Raw genomic sequence first — 5,300 nt, 5'->3', positions numbered from 1 at the left:
GAATTACAATATGCACTGTGATGTGATTGACCCTGAGGGCAGTGTGAGTGAATGAAGGTAGTTACATAATCTCTGTGACTCCTTACCCATGAATGATATTAAAGAGTCAAACATATAGATGGAAAGCCAAAGCCAAATGCTGGTTGCTGGCGTCACTGCTGGGGACAGAGATTCAGTCTCCTAAAGTAGAAAGAGTTAGGGTCATGGTCAATAGTGCAGGTTGCATGACAGTGTAAGTGGTTAATGGGGGGCAAGGGTGTGACTCAGTTGGTAAAATACTTGCCTAGAAGGCACTAAGCCCTGAGTTCCAACCTCACCTGGTGTGTGGTGCACGCCTGCAATCCTGGCCTCTAGGAAGCACCGGCAGGAGGATCAGAAGTTCCAGGTCATTCTCGGCAACACAGTAAGTTGGAGGGCAGCTTGGATTCATGATATTGTCTCAAGAAATCAAAATACAATAAAATGCTACAAGCACGGCTGGTGAGATGGCTCAGTGGTTAAGAGCACTGACTGCACTTCCAGAGGTCACGAGTTCAAATCCCAGAAACCACATGGTGGCTAACAACCATCTGTAATGATATCTGATGCCCTCTTGTGGGGTGTCTGAAGACAGCTACAGTGTACTTACATTTAATAAATAAATAAAAAAATTAAAAAAAATGCTACAAGCAGTCGTGGTCAAAGGAGAATTGCCATGTTGTCAGTTGACCTTGTTTTCTGGGCTCTGGGGTGCAACAAGTACTAAAACAGAGCTAGCTGACTAGGAAGCAGGTCTAAATGAAGCAGGTTATCAGACAGATAAAGTTTTGTTGGATACGAGGGACTGAGAAATGAGGATACCCTTTTAGATGTGTGGTCAAGGAAGGGGCTGGAGCAGAGGCCAAAGGGAGGGAGGGAGGGAGGGACAAGGTTCTTTCTTCTTCTTGCCTTTCTTGGGAAACTGCCCTCTGCAGCCTTTGCTGTGGCTCTGACTTTAGCAGGAGAGGGAAGCCAGGCCTGTTTTCTCTCCTCCTTATGTACCCTCTGGTAGCTTCCACCTATCAATATCAGCCATAGAAGTTGTTACCTTCACTATGTGTGTATGACAAAATCCTACACACATGCCCGGTTCCTAACTCATACCAAAGAAATAATTTCTGGTGTGACTAGATGGCTCAGAAGTTAAAGGTGCTTTGAGTTTGATCTCTAGAACTCATACGGTGAAAGGAAAGAGCCAACTACAATAAGTTGTTCTTGGACCTTTATCTTCTCACCATGGCACATGTAGATCACTGTAAACCATTCAGAGGGCTGAAGAGATGGATCAGCAGTTAAGAGTACTTGTTGCTCTTGCAAAAGCTCCAAGTTCACCAGCATCCACATGAAGCAGCTAACAATCCCCTGTAACTGCAGCATCAGGGGTTCAATGCTCTCGTCTGACCTACATAGGTACATGCAGACACTTGTTCATATACCCACATACAGGTACACATAAAACACACCTCTCCATTTAAAAAATAATAATAACTTCAAAACATGTTATTATGAAATAAAGTTGAGATCTATTTATTTATTGGGTTTCTACAGGCATATACCATCATGTTAAATTTATACTGGGGAATCAAACCCAGGGCTTCTTGTCTTCTAGGAAAGTGCTGGGAACTGGTGGCAGGAACACAGGGATGCTTTCCACAGTGGTGGGTCCCAATAACACGAGAAAGTCCAAGGGGGGTTCCAAGAGCTAGAAAGTTTCCACAACAGCGGGTCCCAATAACTCGAGAAAGTCTGGAGTTTCAAGAGTTTTATTGTTCATAGTGTGTGATAGATGGTCTAGGTGCACCCCCCCCCCCCCAGTTTAAGCCAGGGGGGGAGCTGGCTTAAATAGAAAGGAAGAAAAGAGGAGGGACTGGGAAAAAAAGATAACTTAATTAGCTACACCCTCTAGCCTATAGGTAACTCATGAATATGGAAATCTCTTGAGGCTGAAGCCTGTAGTCACACCCTCTACCCATAGGTGGATGGTGACACAAACCTCTCTGGGAAGGGCTGCTTAGCCAAACGTGACTACAAGGCGCAGGTAAATGGAGATGTAGACCTCATGTCAGGTGTCTGAAATCCGGAGGCGTGGTGAGATATGTGCTGTCCCTGCACTGGCAATGAACACCTGTTGGGTCTCCAACTATCTCAAAACCAGTGCTCTACCGGAGACCAAATCATCCTATTCACAGTCCTACAGGAAAGTGCCAGCTGAGATACACCCCTGGCAAGATAGGGTTTCACTCTGTAGCTTAGGCTGAACTAGAACTCTCTGTATAGCTCAGGCTGACCTCCAATTCACAGCCATGCCCCTACCTCAGCCTTCTTGGTACAATGATCACAGGCAACAGCTGCTACATCTGGAGTTGCTGGTTTTAAATTGCATTTTACTTATGTATAGGGGGTGGTGCGTATATGCCACAACATTAATGTGGATTGTTAAGGGGCAACTTTAGGGAACTGATTCTGTCCTTGCATCATATGGGTCCTGGGCATTGAACTCAGGTGGTCAGTCTAGGTGGTAAACACCTTTACTTGCTGAACTATCTGTCCAGAAAGAGAGTTGGGGTATGTTAAGTACGTATTCTAATGAGGCAGATCCAAAACACAGGAGTTCAGGAAAAAGTTGCTCTTAAGGCTCTTAAGTATCATAACAATGTGTGTGTGTGTGTGTGTGTGTGTGTGTGAGTTTGTCATTTCAGAAGTCACATTGTTCAAAGAATATAATTTACAACCAGATTCAAAGATTAAGTAGAGTTTAAAAATTAAGTTAAAATACACGAGCTGGCTTATTTATATCTCTTATTGTATAGTGTTTCTTTCTGTAAATGAGATTATAAGACGGTTTATGAGGTTTGTTGCTGCAGTTTAAGGGTGAGGGAGGAGTCCTGAAAAGGTTAAACTCAAAGGTCACGTGCATTTCAGCACCCAGTATAGGTAGTAAAATATTTGCACACTCTTGTTGAGATAGCACTCAACAAAGAGAGGATTGTCTCTGTGCAGGTGGTTCTCGTGAGAGGTGTATGTGTGTGGTGTACCCATGTGTATGTGTAGTGCAGAGGAGGATACTGGGAACCCTGCTCCATTCATTTCCACCTTACTCTCCGCCTTGAGACAGTTTGTCACCTGTAGGTATACTAGCAGCTAGCAAGCTGAAGCAATTCTTGTGTCTCTGTTCACTCCCTAAGAATCTTAGGGTTTCCGTTTACTAGGGTTACAGCCACATCTGTCTTTCTACATGGGTTCTGAGGATTTGAACTTGGGACTTCATGCTCACACAGTCAGTTCTTTTACTCACTGAACCATCTATCTAGCCCCTCACAGGTATATTGACTGATAAGTGAAATCCTTGACTCTTAGCTGTTTAAGAAACGCAATCCAGTTCTGGGTGGTGGTGGCACATGCCTTTAATCCCAGCACTTGGGAGGCAGAGGCACGCGGATTTCTGAGTTCGAGGACAGCCTGGTCTACAGAGTGAGTTCCAGGACAGCCAGGGCTATACAGAGAAACCTTGTCTCACAAAACAAAACAAACAAACAAGCAAACGCAAACCAGATCCTCAGGTGAGGGCCTCCCTCCCACTCCCATGCTGCTTTGGTTTCCCATCCTCCTAGTTCCTTTTAGCAGCGGTTCTCAACCTTCCTATTGCTGGGACCCTTTTAATCCAGTGTCTCATCTTGTGGTGGCCCCCCAACCGTATAATTAAGTTGTTGCTGCTTCACAGCTGTAATTTTACTACTGTTATGAATTGTAATGTAAGTATCTGTGTTTTCCGATGGTCTTAAGCAATCCTTGTGAAAGGATTGTTCAATCCCCAAAAGTTGGCGACTCATCAGTTGAGAATCATTACCTTGTGCCCACAGTTACCACCTAGGTCAGTCTCTGCCCCTTCCTTGACTCCAGCAACTTCCATACAGCTTATACTTTTCTAGGTATAGACAGTTAGGTCTGTGGTCTCTCCTTGATAGAGTATCCTTAGCAAAGACCATCCATGACCCCTGGATTCCCATGCTCTCTGTCTCCTGCAAAGAGACCCATGTGGCCCTGAAAGTTTGACAAGCCACTCATTGCACACATACTGCTCATCCATCCTGAGATTCTGGGGCCATATGTGTTGTATGACACTACTCCCAAGGTGATGTGAATGAAGGTCTACTCACCTCAAATAGTGAAGGTAAGGAAAGTATATGTTCAATTTGGGGTATCAATATATTTATTGGGGTTACAGAAGTGTGGATGAGGAGTTACCTACAGAGCAAAGATGATTCAAAGGCAGTTATGATACTGAAAGTTTATCCCAGCAAGAGTGACAGCTCACGGAAGCTGGAAGGTTGGAGCTCACTGCACAACCTGAAGGCAGCTCCTCCATTCTAAGTGTCTCTCCTAGGCAGCTCAGCTGGTTGGGAGTGTCTCTCAGCAGTCCTTACTGCTTATAGGATCAGCAGTGTGGTAGTTGGGCTGAGAATTACCTCCTGTAGGCTAAGGTATTGAACTGAGGTATTGGTTTCTGGTTGGGAGTGTTGTTAGGAGAGGTTGTAGAATCTGTTGCTCCACTTCCGGTTTTCTCTCTCCACATTTGCAGTTGAAGATGCGATTGTTCAGCTTCCCCCACCATTATGGAGTCTTCTTCTGGAACCATAACAAAATTAACTCTTTTTTTTGTTTTGTTTTTGTTTTTTGTTTTTTTGTTTTTTGAGACAGGGTTTCTCTGTGTAGCCCTGGCTGTCCTGGAACTCACTCTGTAGACCAGGCTGGCCTCGAACTCAGAAATCCACCTGCCTTTGCCTCCCAAGTGCTGGGATTAAAGGCATGCACCACCACTGCCCAGCCAAATTAACTCTTCTTTCACTATGTTGCTTTTATTATTATTATTATTATTATTATTATTATTGTACCAGAAAGTAACTAATATAGGAAGGAACCTAGTGCATCTAGTCCTTTTCAGGGACTTCTTGAAGCTTTTTTAGTTCTTTCCCTTCTGAGTTTTAGCTAGCTCCAGAGGACATTGCTAAGCGAAAACACTGTTCTAATCTTGGAACATCTTTATCATAGGCTTAATACCAGCCCTAGTTCCCTTGGTACATTGACATATGAAGAGGTGACCTGAGAGGTGATGTGACAAAGCTGGTAGAACACTTAAAGCCCTAGGTCTGATCCCTAACACTACATAACTACTCGTGGTAGTGCACACTCCTGTAATCCTAGCACAGGGAAGATCAGATATTTGAGGTCATTCTTGGCTATGCAGTGAGTTTGAGTCCAGCCTGGGTACGAGAGAGAGAGAG

The 5,300-nt window shown here is 44.3% G+C and overlaps 1 long non-coding RNA gene across 1 annotated transcript in view; it reads right to left on the bottom strand.

Moving 5' to 3' along the window:
• Window positions 1-4,210: 4,210 nt before the first annotated feature.
• LOC114637743 overlaps window positions 4,211-5,300 on the bottom strand; it is a 7,954-nt gene continuing 6,864 nt past the window's right edge. Inside the window, exon 2 of the long non-coding RNA XR_003713786.1 lies at window positions 4,211-4,644. This is a non-coding gene — a long non-coding RNA (uncharacterized LOC114637743). The remainder of the gene's footprint in view (window positions 4,645-5,300) is intronic.

This window comes from Grammomys surdaster, unplaced genomic scaffold, assembly GCF_004785775.1.
Source record: "Grammomys surdaster isolate TR1022 unplaced genomic scaffold, NIH_TR_1.0 125408, whole genome shotgun sequence".
NCBI classification, from domain to species: domain Eukaryota; kingdom Metazoa; phylum Chordata; class Mammalia; order Rodentia; family Muridae; genus Grammomys; species Grammomys surdaster.
This window is presented reverse-complemented; position numbering and strand designations above follow the sequence as displayed.